At 49.1% G+C, this 21,423-nt stretch overlaps 1 protein-coding gene across 1 annotated transcript in view; it reads right to left on the bottom strand.

The window, feature by feature from the left end:
* LOC137413381 (galactosylgalactosylxylosylprotein 3-beta-glucuronosyltransferase 1-like) overlaps positions 1 to 21,423 on the bottom strand; it is a 134,269-nt gene that overhangs the window by 71,450 nt on the left and 41,396 nt on the right.

Here is a 21,423-nt window from a genome sequence, read left to right on the forward strand (position 1 = left end):
CAATTCCTCGCGGTTTTGGCGGGAAACCCTCCGTCGTGTATCCGCTGTGGTCGACGGCACGCGCTGGTTCGGCACACCTGCTCCTCTTCTGGGGTGGGGGCGTCTCCCTTCTTTCAGCGCGTCTCTCCAAAGCTGGTCTCCTTGCCGAGTACCTCTCCTCTTTGGCTTGGAGCGTTTCGCATCTCACCGCCTATTGGTGCAGTCTCTTTGCTCATCTCCCAAGGCCTCTCTCAAGTCATCTCCCAAGGCCTCTCTCAAGTCATCTCGCAGCTCATCTCGTAAAGCAGTCCCTTGCAGTCGCTTTTATCACCTCGAGCGAAATCAAGCCGCCGACTCCGAGGGCACGCCTACCGGGTCACTCACCGCGGTGTTGATTGGCTGTTAGGGCTGGTTCACTCCTTCCCTCTTATGACGAGGTGGAGACACGCCTTTCTTCCCCAACCTTACCTCGTGGCCAATGGTGGTTTGAAGAAAACCGGCCAAAATGCGGAAGGCAATTGGAAGGGAGGTTTTGGGGAAATTGGAAGGGCCTACGCTTATTTTGTTTGATACAATGCAAAGTCAATCTAGTGGGAAAACACATACTTAGCCTACATGGAAGAAGGAAATACACTATTTAAAAGATATATCGTGACCTGCATGTACATTTCATGCAATTAACTAGGACGCTGACTGCGACCATTATTTACATTAACAGGGTGTTACCGTACCTTTTGTAACGTTCACATTGTAACGTTCACATTGTAACGTTTCCACTTCGTTACACTTCCTCCAAAATTGTTACACTTCTCAAAAACCGTTACACTTCTCAAATTCGTTACACACTTCTCAAAATCGTTACACTGCACCCCCCTTTCTTCAGGTCCGTCCTCGGGCCTATTAAAATTTAACTTAGTGTGACACGTAGGTGTAATTCCCTCTACAATTAACCTGACCCTGAGTGTGACAATTTTAAAACACAAATAAGTATGTCCCCCTATTGCATTGCATCCTGTCTAACAGACTCAAGCCCACAGCTAACCGAATTACGGAATTATTCTCAAACTATACATTTACGGTGGGGAGCATCTATCTATAATTCCACTAATCTCTGTGTGTGTGTATGCGACCGCTGTTTCTCGACAACTACCGGTCCGATATACTTGAAACTTGCCAGGTATATTGCTGGGGACCCGAGGATGTGCCTTTTCAAGGTTTGAAATTAATCGGACAAGTAGTTACCGAGCTATGTCCAAAAAACGATTCGACCAATCAGAGAGCAGCGAGCTACCGAGCTATGGCGATTTAGCCGTTCGCCGTTCGCTTTGGCTTTGCGAATGGACCAAACCATTTCATGTAAATAGAGGGGGGGGTTCTACCGTACTCGCAAGCCGTTCGCTTTGGCTTTGCGAATGGACCAAACCATTTCATGTAAATAGAGGGGGGGGTTCTACCGTACTCGCAAGCCGTTCGCTTTGGCTTTGCGAATGGACCAAACCATTTCATGTAAATAGAGGGGGGGGGATATAATTTTAGATATATATATAGTACGGGCATGCCCTAGTTATTTACAATGACGTGATTTCTTATTTACAACGCAACCCAGGACCTGTGTTTTTTTTTTTTGTTTTTTTTTTTTTAGGGAACAAGAGAAAGAAATTCCTGTTGGGAGGGAGGAGACAGCACGCATTGCATCGATGCACCAGTACCAATACCATCAAAGCACCCAAAAGCACCAAACACCACAAAGCACCACAAAGCACCCAAAAGCACCATCCAGTGCGCAGTCACCATGGCGCATAATAAACACAACAAAACAACTGGTGGTGGTCTTCTCTTTCTCTGCTGGGCCGATGTTCTTCCCGACGTCTTCTGGCTTCATGCGGCCTAGTTGGAAATAATAAAAAGCACAACTTGTGTCCATTTTTATTTAGGGCCTCAGGGGCCAACTAAGGGTGGTCCACCTGTTTGGCATAGGTGCCACCTTACCGAGGTCCGCAAGCAAGATTCCCTGGCCACTATAGCCGGTCTCCAACAGAGGTGCCCTGCCCCAGAACCTGGGGTCCATCAAGTGGTACTTGGCCGCAGAACAGCGGTCCATACAGTGGTACATCAACGCAATGCATGCTGGTTCTGGGAATCTCGGGCGCACAATGGCCACCTCACGCACGCTCCCATCGGCACTCAATGGCGCACAGGTCATGTGGGAGACAAAAGAAAGACAATTGAGCGAGGGGTAAGGTCACAAGGGTGCACGTCAATAAGGCAATGCAAGGTGAAATGCGTACGGAGGGCGAAGTGAGAAAGCTCGTCCCTACCGTACGTCACCCCCCTGCCACCTACCCTACCCTTACCCCATATGTACAAAAAATCTACCCATTTACAAATTCGTCACTACTGTCACGTCTTCCCCATATTTCCCCTATACCAAATTCGTCTCCACAATCCCTTTACTTCAAAATTTGCCATCACCAATTCATCATCAATCCTCATAAGGAGGGAGAGATGGAATTACGCACAATGTCACACCCACGTCATGATGCGTCTCACAATCCAAACATTTGCATCATAAAAAATAATCAAAACATGGCATGGTGTGGAGTACCTGTCACCTCAGGTGAGTGGATGCAGATGGTGCGAGGAGATCCTTTATCCTAACTATTTTCTAAATGACTTTAACACACTTTACACTACCCGGGGTCTTTCCCTGCCAATCCATTGGCCAACTTACACTATGGGTTCTAATAACCAATTCCCATTGGCCAACTGTGGTGCTTCTCAATTTGGGGTCTCACTCCCCCGATTCATCTCCTGCTGGGAGACTGGGACGGCATCTCCTGCTCTAGCACAATTTCTGGGCTGCGACGTATACCTCTCCCAGCAGGTCTACCCACCTGCACACCTCCACCACTGTAGTTGCCACCCGAGCTTACCTAGCTCCTCACCCTAACCTAACTAACTGGGGACAGCCCCTCTCCTGGCTCTGTCACCCCATGGTGCCCTCTGGCACTGGGCTACCCGGGTCCGTCCTCCGGATCCTCGGGCCCCATCCACAACAACTACTACCGGCTCCCAGAGCCCACCTGCGGCCTCACCTGGCCGACATCCTCACAGTGGTGGAGTGCCCAAACCAACTACACACACTAACAGGCTACACGCCCAGCCATTCCCACAACACCAATGCACCCATCCACATACCATTCTGTCACCCGCACCACAGATGCCAATATCCAACCACAATTTACCTGTACCCTCTACCTAACACTTACACTACCCGCCCCGGGTATCCGTGATGGGGGTCCACTCTTCCCCCATTCACACCTTCGCACCATCCACTCCACTCCACAATTTCCACCATTCTCACTCCACGACCATCCATTCCACTACTCCATACCATTTATTCCATACAACCATTTATTCCACACACCTGTCCTCCATTCACCTGTCGTTGCACACCTGTGCAATCATACCTGGTGCCACCTGCACCCTCCTTTCTTCCTGGACCATTTGGTCAGCACAACACGCAATCACCACTACTCCCTCATACACTGCTCCATTCACCTGTTCAGTTGCACACCTGTGCAATCACACCTGTTCCATTCTCACCTGTTCAATCCTCACACACATGGCATCATCTCAGCTAACTACTCCCCTCTGAAACTTGCGCTTCCCAGTCGTCCCTTTAAACTATTGCGCTCCCACGTCATTATAATCCACACTAATCTACCTGCGTCCCCACTACAGGTATCAGTCACTAACTAATCTTAACGTTACCTACTGTCATCTTCGCTAGATCCCTATCAATATAACCTAACCCACCCGGGCTAGTTTCCACTGCCATACACCCCATAATCTATTGCGCATTTGCCCCACATCTGTGAGGGATGGTGGATTTGCCATCCCACCACATCGGGGGTCTCTCTATCAATTGTGCTCGTCCAAATTCCAACCAATTCAAAATTTTTCCATTTACTGCCAATTCTACCCACCTTTCGAAATTTCGTATCAATTCACTATCACCTATCACGATCACCATCATCACAGTCCGCTATATCCTAGCCTCGGTGCGTCATGACATCATTAAACTCGGCTTCGTAAAGCCGAGCAATGAATTCGGGTGGTTTGGTTGCCTGCAGGTTGAATCCGTCCGGCTTTCGGTTCAAGGGAGGTGGTTTGGTTGGACCGAGGCTCCACGCACCATCTCGGCGCGGCACCTTGCGGTCCCGGGCCCGATGGCTCAATCTCCCCCGGTCGGAACCCCGTCCCCACGAGGGGGCACCGTTCCGCCTCCTCCCACTCGCCCTTGAACCGGACCGGTCGCCTCGCCCGGCAAAGCCCGGACTCGACCGTGCGGGGCGGGGCCAAGCCCGAATCGGCAACGACGCTTCGAAGAGAATAGTCCTTGAGCCAACCGGCCATTTTTTGAAGTGAATGCTCCGGGGGGGGGGGAGTAATTCTCATTATGATTTTCCATTAGACCAATGTCTCAAGTGTCAGAAAAGGTGTGATGGACATCTGAGAACGGTAGCTTAGTGCCCGGATGGACGCCATCTTTGAAACCACCCAGCTCGAAAATGCCCATTTGGTGGGGTACATTGTTGCACGTGTATCTGGACTTCTATACTAGCTATCGATGTGCGGTTGACGACTAAATATACGTCCGATGTGTACCGTCTAAATAAAAAATAATATGAAGCATTTTGTTTTAGATTAATTATTATAAAAATCAATTATCGAAAAAAAATCATATATTTTTCAATATTTTATTATTAGACTTGTACTTTTTTTAGTGAAACAACACTGGTATGATTTTCCAAATTATGCATTGTGCTACACCGTTTATCTGTCTATAAAAATAACTCAAAAACTAAAACATATCATCCACCACGAGTGTACACAAAAAATATATGAAAAGGCATGCACTTTCCACAAACCGAAACTATGTCAGTTGGAATTTCCCGCCGATAATCAACCCACAGAACCCAGTGCCGAAAGTGACGTCAGTCTATTCTATATCTATATTCTATATTCTATATCTCAGTCTGAGATTTGTTGCGGTGACCTGATTAATTTCTGAAGGGGGGGGGGGGGGGTGGGTGGCTTAAGAACTAAAAGTGAACATGTTAGATGGCGCCACATACAACTCTATTATACGAGGTCTATTATAGAGTTGTATTGTGGGGCCATCTAACATGTTCACTGACTTGGATGAGTATGTCTATGTAAGCTGGCGAGCTTTTCGGATATCGGAGTAATCTAACGTCAGTCTTTTTGTTCTTTCAGCTGAGATGGCCGGTGTCGAGGCGAAACGGGCGAAGATTGAACCTGAGTCCGGAACGTGCATCCTGTGCAGCAAGAAGTCGCCACTCTCTGAACTAAGCAAGGCAGCGGGCAACAGTTCTTGGAAGACATTGTGTGACGCAGCCGCAGTTAGAAACTTTTATCCAATTCTAAAGCTAGTCCAAGAAGGCGCAGTTGAACTTCCTAATATTCCAATATTATACCATAGGGCTTGTAGATCAGACTTCACTCACAAAAACCACCTAGCTACTTTGACCAATGCAGCTAGAAGTTCTTCAGTTGATACTGGCGATGCGGTGCGACGGCGATCATCACGGGAAGAGACAGGATCAACTTCAACGGTCTACGATGATAAATGCATTTTTTGCCAGCGTGCTTCAAAATTCATAAAAGGCAGTCGTACCCGTGAAACAGTTGTCTTGGCTGTTGAACTTCGAGCAGATAAGACAATAAGAGATGCTGCGACAGCTCGCAATGATGAGAGAGTTTTGGCATTGACTACACGAGATATGGTTGCAGCTGAGGCTCACTACCACTTCTCCTGCTATAGAAACTACACACGGCCCCAAAAACCTCAAGTAGAAACTGACATTGAAGATAATATCGAGAAAAAAGAAATGATACGATGTATATTCAATTTCATTCGCACTGACTTGTTCTTGAACCCGAGGATTGTTCCAATAGTTGATGTTGCAACAGATATCCTGTCTTCAGATACATTTTCAGTTGATGTTCGTGACTCCATCAAGAAGAATCTGCAGCGCACATTACAAAGAGAGTTTGGAGAATCGCTCATCTTCTTCAATGTGAAACACCGTGTATACTTGATGCCCGATAATCTGACAAAGCGAGAGATTGCTGCAGAGTGCGTAAACCTGAAAGCAGAAGTGAAAGCATTTGAACGAACGGACGGTGAAAGTAACATTGTGCGTGCAGCTACTTCACTGCGACACCAGATCAAAGATGCTCATTACAATGAACGTTGGCCGCCTCAGCCAGCAGAACTCACTTCAGATTACGTGAAGATACCAGATTCTCTTCGTGTATTTCTGCATACTTTGATTTGCGGGAGTGGGGGTAGCTCTGCGCGTGCCGACACACTGGTATGGTCGATGGCTCAAGATATCATCAATGCTGTACACCGGGGTACCATCAGAACATCGAAGCATGTCCTACTTCCGTGGGTCATGAAAACGCTCACCGGTAATACAGAGGTCATCAGAATATTGAATCGACTCGGGCACGGATGTTCGTACACAGTTCTGGAAGAAATCGAGACAGCGCTATGCATAGACAAATTAGCAAGTGTGGAGAAAGATACAGTACCACTTCCGTCACATGTGCAACCTTCGGTCCCGACTGTATTAGCATTCGATAACATCGACAGGCTAGAGGAATCGCTGAGTGGTGGCGGAACATCGCATCGCGTCAACGGTATCATCGTCCAACCGAAGTCGCAGTCGTGTTTGCCGCCCCAACCTCCATCGGCAGTATCCAAAGCAGATAAGAAGCGATCTATCCTGTCATCCAGCGATTTAGTTCCAATATACAGCGGTGGGAAACGAGAGGGCCCACCTGCAATCAAGCCTGCAGATCTTTCTGACACTCTTGCAGGCGCAACATCCCTTGCGCAGCGCCGAAATCACGTATGGATTATGACTCGCATGCTGGAACCATGCGACCAGACAATCAGTTCGTGGACTGGTTTCAACATCATGACTAGAGATCGTGTTCAGGTGACGGAAGATGTAGTTGGCTACCTGCCGACTATAAACGCGCCTGCCACAGATATGGCAACAGTGCAAGAAATCCTCCGAGAAGCTCTGAACATCATGTCATCACTTCAGCTTGAGCGTATACCGGTGGTGCTAGACCAGGCACTATTTGCTAAGGCGACCGAAATAGCATGGAAAGATGTCGATCGATATGGAAGAATCGTGCTCATGATGGGGAACTTCCATACCATCTGTAACTTCATGTCGAGCATTGGGAAAATGTTTGGAGATGCAGGCCTTCGGGATGTAGCTGTTGAGTCAGGAGTAATCGCTGAAGGTTCCATCAACAGGGTTCTGGAAGGCAAGCAATACAACCGTGCTGTGCGACTCCACAAGTTGATGTACGAGGCACTAATGCGCATCATTTGGATGGGCTTCCAGGTGTGGATAGAAAGCAATCATCCTGACAAGGAACCCCAGATTCGAAGCACTGACCTCAAAATTCGCAGCATCAAGGAGGATGTTTGCCACGAGACTCTCGCTGCTGCTCTCGATGATGATTCATGTGTACAGAGCTTTGACATGTTCACGAAATACCTACATTTTCTGCGAACCAAACATGGAGACCTGGCTCGCTTCTGGATGATGTATATTGATATGGTAGAGACCCTGCTGGGGTTGATTCGTGCGGATAGAGAAGGCGACTGGATGCTTCACTTGGCTTGTGTCAGAAGAGTGATCCCTTGGTGTTTCGCAATGAACAAGGTGAACTATGCTAGATATCTACCAGTGTACTATGCACAGATGACGCAACTCCACGAAACATGCCCCGAGTTGTACAGGCATTTCAATCAAGGCTACTTCTCCGTACAGCTTAGACCAGGGAATCCATTTGCCAGAATCGCTGTTGATCAGACAACAGAAGAAACAGTAAACAAAGATACGCAAACAGCTGGAGGAACACGAGGTTTTAGTCTTCGACAAGGGGCTGTGTCACGATACTATCTAACTGCAGAAAATCGGGCTACTGCACTGAGGCAACTACGAGAAACTATCCTTGTGAATGGCAGCGACACATCTCACGCCAAGCACCCTGACTTGTCTACTTCTCGCATCAAACGTGATGAGTCTGGCGTCACAGCTATCTGTGATCTACTGGAAAATGACTGGACCAATCCATTCGCCGATGATCCGTCATGTCTTCTCAGTATATCTACCAGAGCGGCTGCGAGGGAGGACGTTTCTAATGACCTACTCAACACCCTGCAAAAGGGGGAAGCGGCGTATCAAAGCTTCCAGAAACGTCTTGAAGAGGGAACAGGCTTTCATGACACATTGAACAAGCTAAACTTGAAGACCTTTGGTAAGATCAAGCAGAAAGTTGTGAAGGGCACAAACAAGGAGATCGTCCTGAGAGCTGACAGACAACTGTTTGCCACCATGATACTCATCGCCAAGACAAGGAACCTCGACATGCAACTTGTCCTTTGTCACCCACTAGGGCCGTTACCATGGTCTTTGGCAAACGTTGATGGGTCAATGAAAAAAACGAACAAAGCTGCACTTGCGAAACACATGGAAGGTCTTGTGGAACCAGCCGAGAACGTTGACAAGCGAAGTGCAACAATAATTGATGCGATGGCTCTCATACAAAAGATGCATGGCGAGAACGACACGTTCGAAGAACTATCTGACCGCATCCTTGCTGCAGCGCTTCACGCTGGTCAAGGCAGTGAGCGCATCGATGTTGTCTTTGACACATACACAGAAGAATCCATCAAAGCAGCTGAGCGTGTGAACCGCGGTTCAAATGAAGGCATCAGTTTCAGCGAGATCAGACCCGCACACAAAATCATGAACTGGCGGCGTCTCCTTGCTTGCAGCCAGACAAAGGAGAAACTGGTTGTGTTTCTGGCGGAGTCGTGGAAACATGAAACAAATCGCGAAAAGCTAGGCAACAGAACACTGTATGTCACCTGTGGTGAAAAATGTCTGGTACTGACCCGCGATAGGTGGAAGTTGGTGCAAGCACTCGAATGTAGCCACGAGGAAGCAGACACGCGTATGTTTCTCCACGCAAAGCACGCCGCTACCCACTACAAGACGATCATCTTAGTGGCAGATGACACCGACGTTCTGATCATCAGTCTTCATCTCAGCAGAACCATCGATAGTCAGCTCTTCATCAGACGAGGAACAAAGGTTCGAGTCAGAATGATCGACGTTGGAAAGTTGGCTGCGGTGTTGGGGTCTGGAGTTTGCAGTGCATTGCCAGGGCTTCATGCATGGAGCGGGTGTGACACTGTGAGTGCTCTGGCTAGCCAAGGAAAGATAAAGGCTTTGAAGCTTGTGCAAGCGAATGAGCTGTATCTTCAAGCATTCACAGATCTGGGATCTTCGTGGAATGTACCAACAGACGTCTTCAATAGCATTCAGGCCTTCACGTGTCAGCTGTACGCCAAGAACACGAAGATCGTCGGTGTTAATTCGCTCCGTTATCACATGTTCTGTGCAAAGAAGGGCCAGATCGAATCTGGACAATTGCCGCCTTGTGAAGACTCCTTGATGCAGCATACGCTTAGGGCCAACTATCAGGCGGCTATCTGGCGACGCAGCCTTGAAAACCTACCAGACGTCCCAACACCATCAGCAGGACATGGTTGGGAACTCGATGATGGCGGTTCGCTCACAATCCGATGGATGGCGGGTCTACCAGCTCCAGATGTCGTCTTGAATCTCATCTCATGCACATGCAGAAGGACGTGTCGACCGTCAGATTGCTCCTGCATACTGAATGGGTTGAAGTGCACTGTTGTGTGTAAGCTGCAGGGATGCTCCAACATGGTGCAGGATGATGCTATCGTGGCTCAGGATGCCAATGACTCTGATGGCGACTCTGATGATTAACTTTGTGTGCACTGTATATTGTATAGCATATGTTGTTCTCTATTATAATGCAGGCCAAATTGCCTGAAAATCTTTATAGACAGATAAACGGTTTAGCAAAATGTATAATTTGGAAGATCATACCGGTGTTATTTGACTAAAACATGACATGTTCAATGATACCTCCGCTTGCTTATTAGGAATATACATCGTATGGTGTTAAAATCAGCTCCATACGTCTTTCCAAACTCTAGTAATGAATAATTAATATAATTGGCGGCCATTTTGAAATCCAAGATGGCCACCAAAGTGCAGATTTCCTATGTAACAATTTCCGCCTGCTTATTAGATATCGTATGGTGTTAAAATCCTCTCCGTACGACATTCCTAACTTGCGTTATCGTCAGAATAGATAATGCCAGCGGCGGCCTAAGTCATTTTATGCCTCTTTACATTTATTTGTTGTAAACTCGTGGTGGATGATATGTTTTAGTTTTTGAGTTATTTTTATAGACAGATAAACGGTGTAGCACAATGCATAATTTGGAAAATCATACCAGTGTTGTTTCACTAAAAAAAGTACAAGTCTAATAATAAAATATTGAAAAATATATGATTTTTTTTCGATAATTGATTTTTATAATAATTAATCTAAAACAAAATGCTTCATATTATTTTTTATTTAGACGGTACACATCGGACGTATATTTAGTCGTCAACCGCACATCGATAGCTAGTATAGAAGTCCAGATACACGTGCAACAATGTACCCCACCAAATGGGCATTTTCGAGCTGGGTGGTTTCAAAGATGGCGTCCATCCGGGCACTAAGCTACCGCTCTCAGATGTCCATCACACCTTTTCTGACACTTGAGACATTGGTCTAATGGAAAATCATAATGAGAATTACTCCCCCCGCCGGAGCATTACTTTTGGTCTGGCTCAAGGACTAAAGCGACGCAGCATCGACCCGCGCCGGGCCTCGCACCCAGCGCTCGCATCGGCTATCCGTCGCCCTAACCGCTAACCTGGTTACCGTTGATGCTTTACTTGCATGCTTACAAGCATACGCTACCCCTTTCACCCTCACAAAACCTGGCATTCCAACGCCGTCCCTACATTCCACCAACGCTCTCTCTGTTACACACCACACCTCTTGCGCACACTTTGGTCCACACCTCTCCTTCGTTACGTCCTCCGTAACACTCACCATGGGCGTGCACTCTTGCATCCACCCACTAACGCGCTCACATGGGCTCTCCCACACCCGCGCCATGACCAATTCAGGTGTGCTTTCTCGCACACGTTCCACCACCACCTTGCTCTCCGTGTCACACTTCGTACACCCCGACGTGCATTCTCGCTCGCACTCGGTTTCACACTCGCGCTCCGATGTGCCCTCTCGCACCTGCGCCACCACCAACTCACTATTCGTGTCACACTCCGTACACCCCGACGTGCATTCTCGCTCGCACTCGGTTTCACACTCGTGCTCCGATGTGCCCTCTCGCACCTGCGCCACCACCAACTCACTATTCGTGTCACACTCCGTACACCCCGACGTGCATTCTCGCTCGCACTCGGTTTCACACTCGCGCTCCGATGTGCCCTCTCGCACCTGCGCCACCACCAACTCACTATTCGTGTCACACTCCGTACACCCCGACGTGCATTCTCGCTCGCACTCGGTTTCACTCCCACACTTTATAGCACACCCACTCGCCGACGCACACTTTTTTCTCCCACGCGTGCCATTTCCACTCACACGGGACCCTTCACCAACGCCCGGGTGCCATATCGATCCCAATCGCGCGACAATTCTTTTGTCGCCAAACATCCTCTTACAAAATCTCCCCGCACAATACACAACAGCACGACTCACCTGGGGGATCCTTTTCTCCACGCGAACCTGCAAACTTCCATTCGGGTTAAGCACAGCATCGTGATGTGAGCAGGGACTTTGTACATAATCCATTTCTCCCTGCAATTCCCGGGCTACCTCCGTCATCTCTTCAATTTTAATTCCCGCTACTGCTTTTTCTTTATTAACCTCGGCGACCGTTGGCTTTAATAAAACACCCTCCTCTACCTCAGCGGTCGCCGGCTTTTCCAAACCCCGTGTCGCGATTTCTACCCCCGTCATTGTACCCGTGCTTTCCTCCGCTTCGCTCAACCGGCGCTTCTCGACCCGCGTTACTTCCTCGTGCACCCCTGGGACCCTTTCGCCCACCATGCGATCCATGGTCTCCCCACATTTTTGCATGCGGTCACCCATTCTATTGGTTATTGCTTCAATTTGGTTTCCCCATCGCTCACAGTTAGCCCTCCTTTCGTCCCTCATTTGGTTTCCCAAGTCATTCCTCAGGTCTTCACTTGTCTGGACCATGAGCGCCTTTATTTGTTCCATACTGTCGTTTTTTGTCTGCATTTCCACCATGAATTGGGCCATGAAGGCTTGTATTTGGGCCGCGCTAATTGGTTCCGCGACCGTGGCCCCCTCAACCACGTGCGCGAGAGCGCCATTTTGTGCGTCTGATACCCCCTCAACCACACCTTCTTTACTCTCCTCCACCATTTTCCCCACTTACATTTCCCCGAGGTCCTGGGTCGATTCCACCCTGTCTATCTCTCCCACCGACATCCGATCGCCTTGATTGTCCATGGCGCGATCTCAAAATTCGGGTTTTATAAAACAAAACAAATTTCGGCCGCTCCAAATTTTGACCAAATTTTTTCGAGATGTTTTTTTTAAAAATTTGGTTCGGGCCCCGAATCCCACTCCTGACACCAAATGTTACAGACGCCGCTTTTAGATGTTATATTGACCGAGCGGTGGTGTATTTAACCGCGTCCGAACAGTTACTCCCCGATTAAAACCCGATTCCACCCGACGTTGACCAGATCGCCCCACAGATATTCAATCGGGAAATCTCTAAAGCGACCGAAAGAGAATGAAAAAGAAGAAGAAGAAGAAGAATACGGCGGAAGAACAGATTTTATTATACACACACAAGCAATGGATGGAAGAAGCAGTAACACAGCGAATCCTTAACTTACACTATTCATTTTTACTTAGCCCCAAGACAAACGAGCAGGACAGGACATTCACACTTACACAGTGGATAATGCAGGCAGGTAAGGCTTGAGATGGAGGCAAGGTCGGGAGGCCGCCGTTCGCAATTCCTCGCGGTTTTGGCGGGAAACCCTCCGTCGTGTATCCGCTGTGGTCGACGGCACGCGCTGGTTCGGCACACCTGCTCCTCTTCTGGGGTGGGGCCGTCTCCCTTCTTTCAGCGCGTCTCTCCAAAGCTGGTCTCCTTGCCGAGTACCTCTCCTCTTTGGCTTGGAGCATTTCGCATCTCACCGCCTATTGGTGCAGTCTCTTTGCTCATCTCCCAAGGCCTCTCTCAAGTCATCTCCCAAGGCCTCTCTCAAGTCATCTCGCAGCTCATCTCGTAAAGCAGTCCCTTGCAGTCGCTTTTATCACCTCGAGCGAAATCAAGCCGCCGACTCCGAGGGCACGCCTACCGGGTCACTCACCGCGGTGTTGATTGGCTGTTAGGGCTGGTTCACTCCTTCCCTCTTATGACGAGGTGGAGACACGCCTTTCTTCCCCAACCTTACCTCGTGGCCAATGGTGGTTTGAAGAAAACCGGCCAAAATGCGGAAGGCAATTGGAAGGGAGGTTTTGGGGAAATTGGAAGGGCCTACGCTTATTTTGTTTGATACAATGCAAAGTCAATCTAGTGGGAAAACACATACTTAGCCTACATGGAAGAAGGAAATACACTATTTAAAAGATATATCGTGACCTGCGTGTACATTTCATGCAATTAACTAGGACGCTGACTGCGACCATTATTTACATTAACAGGGTGTTACCGTACCTTTTGTAACGTTCACATTGTAACGTTCACATTGTAACGTTTCCACTTCGTTACACTTCCTCCAAAATTGTTACACTTCTCAAAAACCGTTACACTTCTCAAATTCGTTACACACTTCTCAAAATCGTTACAATATATATACAGACTTGGCATTTAATATGGAATATTTTTTTTGTGGGGGTGAACTTACTTTTCAAGATGTCTTAGAACCAAAAGTTCATTGGAATTATGTTGAAATTATTCCAGATTTTGTTAATGTGACCTTTAAAAGAAACAAAAACCACATTTGACATTTCGAAACAAATAAATTGATCCTTGAAAGTGATGTAAACTGATATCAAACTCAATTCGCGGACAGTACTGTGTTAAACTTCTGTATGTTTTCCAGAAGTATCTCTTTATTTTGCACATTAGCCAAAATTTTTTTTAACAAAAACAAAAGTTAAATTACGACTGGGATTAAGGACAGTAAAATTACAGTTCAGTACTTCGTGTAACCCCCACCAGCATTCAGGAGAGCACGTACACGTTGAGGCATGCTGTTCACGAAATTTTCCAAGGTTTGGACAGGAATCGCATGCCATGCAGTGACAATAGCCTGCTGCAATTCACGCATAAAGGGCGGCTGCTGGTCCAAGTTGTCGATTTGACGCGGTAATTCTTCCCACAAGTTCTCTATCGGATTCATATCCGGGGACATGGCAGGCCACTCCATATGCTCTACACCACGGTCAGCAAGAAAGTGTTGGATCATGCAAACATGATGAGGCCGTGCATTGTCATCTGGAAGACAAAGTTTCCTCGAAAGGCTGCACGAGCAAATGGAAGCAATGTTTCTTCCAGAATGGCCCTGTACTTGAACTGGTTCAGGTTTCCATTCAGAACAACCAGGTCAGTTTTGCCCCCTGCATGAAAAGCAGCCCAAACAGTCACCCCACCACATCCAGCTTGGACTCTTGGCACTATACAATCTTTGTGGTAGGCTTCATGCACTTGTCTGCGCACTCGGACGCGGCCATCTTGACGATAGACCAGAAATCTAGACTCGTCACTGAAGATCACGTGATTCCAGTGTCCTGGCTGCCATTGACAGTGCTCTCTGGCCCACTGCAATCGGCGCTGGCGGTGTTGTCTGGTCAGGCGTGGCTTTCTCAGGGGACGCCTGGCACGATAGCCTGCTTGAACCAGTCGTTGGTTGACTAGCCTTCTGGATACAGGCACATTTGTCAGTTGCTGCCACTCAGCCCTAAGCCGATTAGCTGTCTTGGTATGGCCATTGCGGCCTAACCGGTGCACCTGGCGATCATCCCTCCTTGTGGTTCTGCGGGGACTTCCTGGCCTCGGTATTGGAGTAGGGACACCCCTCTGAGCATTTCGTTTCAGGATCTTTGACACCTGACCTTGAGTGATGCCATACTGCCGAGCAATAGCACGCTGTTTCATGCCATAATTTCGTAAAGCCACCAATCCATGACAAACAGCATTGTCGAGTTGACGGACCATCTCCAGAGGAAGCGGCAATAACTTTTGGAGACGTGCAGCAGTTGTTTTCCACTAATACAGAATGCAACAACCCTTATATACCCAATTGTGAAGTCAATCGTCAAATGTACCTGTCCGTACATTTTGCCACGCCACCTGTGATATAATCCTGTTGTTGACTTCTTGCTGCGACAGACAATCAGTGACATGGTTCTTTTAACAAATAAATCGCCAAATGTAAAAGAAACTCACCAGATTGATATACTGAGGAAAGAAAGTAAACCCAAGTCAAGAAAAAAAAAAAATTCCATATTAAATGCCAAGTCTGTATATATATATATATTATATATATATATATATATATATATATATATATATATATATATATATATATATATATATATATATATATTGTTGCGAATATGGAATTTGGCCTCCATATCCGCTTGTAAATATTCCCCTATTTTCTCCAATACTCCCCAACTTTCCCCAATCCCCCATTCCCTAGTCCCATTGCATGTAAATAACAATCAGTAGAGCCGACCTTCCCCTTATTCCCCCATTAAATGTCGTGCCCAGGTCCACCGCACCACACGTAGACAACTTTCGGACATCTTCCTAGTTATTCTTATTCTATGTCAGTTAAGGCCTCGTCTCCATTAATTATGACTCTTCGTTGCACCAGAATGTGATTATATGGCATCAGTAGTGAGTTTAGGACCTTTCCCATACCTCCTTCCATCTTCTTCCCCAACAATTACAACAACAACAGAGGAGATGGCGGCGGAGCGGGGGAGGATGCGTCCTCACACCGGCTCGATTAGCTCCAGACCATGCGCTCCACGGGGTTACCACGAAGGGGCTCCTTGTCAGCTCCTCGTCAAGGGCGGAGCCTGGTAAACCCCCCCGCACGCACCCAATGAGAAGCAACGTGCCGATTCCACGAGGCGGAGCTAACGAGCCGAGGGCGTGTCACTCCCCGCCGGATATACGCGGCCACGGGCCGGATGTGACGAGAGATTCGCCCCCAGCTGGAGAAAGACGGACCTGCGAGCGCTGAAACAGATGCGCCTGAGTTTGGAGAGGCCTGAGAAAGAACGTCACCTCTGAGCGCTGCGACGAGACCTCCCCGCATCTCTGGACCGAACCGTGTACCCTGCTTTGAGCCAAGAGTGCACCTTGAGCCATCGCTATCTGCCTTTCCTAGCCATCAAACCCCGTGTGAGTCAGCGTTGTCCCGTTTATCTGTCGTCTGTCTAGGGTTAATATAAGAGTGTGTCTAAGTGCCTGTCTTTCTATGCTGTCCCTCTTGTAGTTGTAATCTAACCTTCCGCCTTAATATAACCTCCTCCGGAGGTCTTGAGAACTGAACCCCTGGTGTCGTATTGTGTCATTATAACCCAGCCGGGTGTCTTCTTTTTCTTATTGAGCCAGCGTAGCGCGACTTCGTCAACGTCGAGTATAGTCGGGTAATTTGTGCGGACACGACGGCCATTCCGCTCGGCCCACCTTAACATCAAAGTCGTGTCTGTAACAATTGGTGTCGAGGAGTGGAATTCGAACCCGGGACTAAATTTATTAGGCCCAAATTTTGGGAGGGAAAATCGATTCGGAGCGCGTACTGCGCTCGACGAAATTATAACGAAAAAAAAAAAAATTGGATTTGTTTTACGAAACTCGAATTTTGCAAGTCGCGCTATGGCGGATCAAGACGGCTGGGGTCCGGTAGGGGAGAGTGAAGCAGGGTCGGTCCAGGACCAAATTGAGGGACATGAGGAGAGCGAAGCAGTGAGGGCGGCAGGTTCGCAAAATAGCGCCGTCACGCACGAAGTAGCGGGCGCGCAAAATGGCGCGCTCGCTCACGTGGTTGAAGGGTCCCAAAATAGCGGCGCCGCGGAGGGCGAGCCTGCGGTGGCGGCTGGGGACGCTGGGCAAACCGGGTTTGACCTCAGATTATTCTTGACCCAACTGAATGCAAAAATGGATAGGATGGAGGGCCAAATGAGGGTTAATAGTGAGCGATTAGAGGGCCAAATGGGGGTAATGGGAAACCAAATGGGGGTAATGAGGGACGAAGCGAGGGGTACCAGTGAGGGGTTAGACAATAATTTTGAGGAGTTAGACAAGAAATTTGGGAAGTTAGACAATAATTTTGAGGGGTTAGACAACGGGATAAAAGAAGTGAAAAATGGGTTAATGGGGGTAGAAAATAGAATGGCTGCTCAGGAGAATCAGATAGAGGGAGTGAAAAGTGGGTTAGAGGGGTTAGAAAACAGTATGGAAGGCAAATTGAGGGACATGAGGGACCAAGCGGAAAGGGAAGTTAAACAAATGGAGCAGCAGATAGAGGGGGTCAGAATGGGGGTAGAAACCAAACTGGATGCTCACAGGGAGGAAATGGAGCAGATGAGGGTGGCATCTGGGCAGGAGATGCAAGTGATGGGAGAGGAGATCAGAAGAGGAGTGAGTGAGGAGGTCGGAGGAGTGCGCGAGGAGGTGAGGCACTGTAAGGAGCACATGGAGAAGGAGGTGAGAAAGGGGACTGTAAAGTTACAAGGGGGCATAGAGGACCTGACGCAGGAGGTGGAGCAGCTGACGGTGGGACAAACGGAGTTAGTGGAGCAGGTTCAAAGGAACACTGCGGTATTAGGAGGTTTAAAAGCGACACAAAACGACATAAAAAACGACTTGATAGCGACAAAGAGGGAATGTCAGATGGTACGTGAGGGACTGACAACGAGGTTGGACGAGGTGGTAGAGGTAATGGAGACGAAGGACCGGCAGGTGAGGACGCACCTGGAAACGGTCAAGGTAGCCTTAGAGGATGAGCTTGAGGAGACGTACCGGGGAATAAAAGAGGTGAAGCACAAATTAGAAGAAGTGGAAGAAGGGATGAGCGAAATTAAGAAGCGACGGAGAGGGGATAAGAAAGAGATAAAAGAGGAGATAAAAGAATTGGTCCAAAGTCTGTGTTTGGATCGTGATGATGTGCTCATTAACCGGATGAGGGATTCGCAGGTGATGGAGGAGAAGCGAAGAGGAAGAGGACCCGGTGTAAGTGGTGACCAATATGGTCGTGCGTATGATGCGCCAGGTGATTTAAGAGGCTTGGGGGTCGAGATAGACCCGGGTGTTCGTGAGAGGCCGTTGGTGAAGTGTGCGACAGGTCTGGTGTGCGAAAGAGGAGGTGTGCGAGAAAGTCCGACTCTGGGGTGTGTGAGGAAAAAGTGCGTGCCAAGGAGTAGTGAGGGTGCTGGCGAGAATGAGTCGGTCGTAGCGCGTGTGCGAGGGGGCACATGGAAGCGCGGTGTGGTGAGTGTTGCAGAGGGTGTGACGGGAGAGTGTGCGCGAGGAAGGTGTGTGACGGACAGGTACATGGGGAAAGAGTGCGCTGTCAAAGGCAAGGAAGAATGCACGCCTGTGGTGAGTGTTGCAGAGGGTGTGACGGGAGAGTGTGCGCAAGAGTGTGCGCGAGAAAGGTGTGTGACGGACAGGTGCATGAGGAAAGAGTGCGCTGTCAGAAGTAAGGAAGAGTGTCCACCTGTGGTGAGTGTTACAGAGGGTGTGACGGGAGAGTGTGCGCAAGAGTGTGCGCGAGAAAGGTGTGTGACGGACAGGTGCATGAGGAAAGAGTGCGCTGTCAGAAGTAAGGAAGAGTGTCCACCTGTGGTGAGTGTTACAGAGGGTGTAACGGGAGAGTGTGCGCGAGAAAGGTGTGTGACGGACAGGTGCATGAGGAAAGAGTGCGCTGTCAGAAGTAAGGAAGAGTGTCCACCTGTGGTGAGTGTTACAGAGGGTGTAACGGGAGAGTGTGCGCGAGAAAGGTGTGTAACGGACAGGTGCCTGAGGAAAGAGTGCGCTGTCAAGAGTAAGGGTGAGTGCGCTGTCAAGAATGGTGGTGAGAGTAGTGAGAGTGACATGGAGCGTGAGTTAGTTGTGACAGGTGAGCGAGGATGTACACCTGGGATGGAAGGATGCACACCTGGAATGGTAGAGCGTGAGTGGGAATGCACGCTGGAGTTGGTGGTGAGGCACGTGGTTGGGTGTGCGAATGAGGGCACACCTGTGATTGTCACAGAGGAGGTGACCGAGGAGGGGGCGCGAAGAGGTGTATTGGTGAGGTGTGCTACCAACGAGTGTGTGCCAAAGTGTTCGGTGGTCAGGTGTGTGACCAAGGCGGTGAGTGGAATGGGTGTACCTGGGTGTGTAAGGAACGGTACGAGGGGCATGGAAACGGCTGGATGTGTGAGCAAGGAACGGGCTGCGGGATGTAAGCATGCAGGTGAAGCATCGACGTTAGACGGGATAGAGTTTAGAACGACTTATAGCCGAATCGGGCCCTCGGTGCGTGCTGGGCCTCGCTTTGAACGGCCGCGTCCGTGCTCCACTAGGCGGAGCTGGCAGCCCGATAGAAAGGGTCGTCATGGCGACCACTTTTTGGTGAGACGTGCCGGCAGGTCTAGATCGGGGCATTGGATGGTTCCACGCCGAGGTGGTGTGTGGGATCTCGGCCCGGGTAAGCCCCCGTCCCTGCACCGAGTGCCGGACGCATCCAGCCGCTGGCACAAAACAACCAGCATCCATTGCTTGGCTTTACGAAGCCGGGCTTTGGACAGGGATTGGCGCACCGAGAGGTATTAGTGAGTCGACTGGGTGATGAGGTTAGTGTTTTGGACCCAAAATTGGAGAAAAACAAAATTTGATGATTGGCAAGGGATTGGCAGTAGTGATTGGCAGATGATGGTTAGTGATTGGCAAATTTTTAATTTGTTGAAATTTGATGTGCAAAATTGGTAGTGAGAGACCCCCGATGTGGTGGGATGGCATCCCTGCCACCCTTCCCATGGGGGGGCAAAGGAGCAATAGCTTATGGGGTGTATGGCAGTGAAAACTAGCCCGGGTGGGTTAGGATATTGTGTGTAGGGATCTAGCGAAGATGACAGTAGGTAACGTTAAGTTTAGTTAGTGACTGATACCTGTAGTGGGGACGCAGGTAGATTAGTGTGGATGATAATGACGAGGGAGCGCAATAGTTTAAAGGGACGACTGGGAAGCGCAAGTTTCAGAAGGGAGTAGTTAGCTGAGATGATGCCGTGTGTGTGTGAGAATTGAACAGGTGTGATTGCACAGGTGTGCAACTGGACAGGTGTGATTGCACAGGTGTGCAACTGGACAGGTGTGTGGAGCAGTGTATGAGTAGTGAGTGTGTGGATCAGCGCGAATGCGCTTGGGGAGAGAAGGGTGCAGGTGGCACCAGGTGTGAGAGCACAGGTGTGCAGGTACAGGTGTGTGGAGAGAGTTGGAGTAAGTGGTACGGAGTGGTGTGCATGGTGCGAAGGTGTGGATGGGGGAAGAGTGGACCCCTTTCACGAGTACCCGGGGCGGGTAGTGTAAGTGTTAGGTAGAGGGTACAGGTAAATTGTGGTTGGATATTGGCATCTGTGGTGCGGTTGCAGAATGGTGTTGTGAATGGGTGCATTAGTGTTGTGGAAATGGCTGGGCGTGTAGCCTGTTAGTGTGTGTAGTTGGTTGGGCACTCCACCACTGTGAGGATGTCGGCCAGGTGAGGCCGCAGGTGGGCTCTGGGAGCCGGTAGAGTTGTGGATGGGGCCCGAGGATCCGGAGGATGGACCCGGGTAGCCCAGTGCCAGAGAGGGCACCGAGTGGGGAGAGTGCCAGAGGGCCTTCCCCAGGTAGTTAGGTTAGGGCAAGGAGCAGGTAAGCTCGGAGGCAACTGCAGTGGTGGAGGTGTGCAGGTGGGTAGACCCACTGGGAGAGGTACACGCCGCAGCCCAGAAATTGTGCGAGGGCACCGGGAGATGAATCGGGGGAGTGAGACCCCAAATTGAAGAGCACCACAGTTTGGCCAATGGGAATAGGTTTTTAGAACCCATAGTGTAAGAGGGCCAATGGTTTGGCCGGAGAAAGACCCCGGGTAGTGTAAAGTTGTTAAAGTCATTTAGGAAATAGTTAGGATTGATGAACCTGTCGCACCATACGCAGCCACTTACCTGTGGTGATGATGATGACTCCACACCTGTGTTTTCTTTGTTTGTGTTGCAGGAAATGAGATTGCTGTGGATTTGTGAGACGCATCACGACGTGGATGAGACATTGGGGTGATTCCATCTCTCCCTCCCTAGGAGGGACTGATGATGAATTGGTAATGGCAA

Source organism: Myxine glutinosa, chromosome 7 (genome assembly GCF_964187855.1).
Source record: "Myxine glutinosa chromosome 7, kmMyxGlut1.1, whole genome shotgun sequence".
Classification (NCBI taxonomy): Eukaryota; Metazoa; Chordata; class Myxini; order Myxiniformes; family Myxinidae; genus Myxine; species Myxine glutinosa.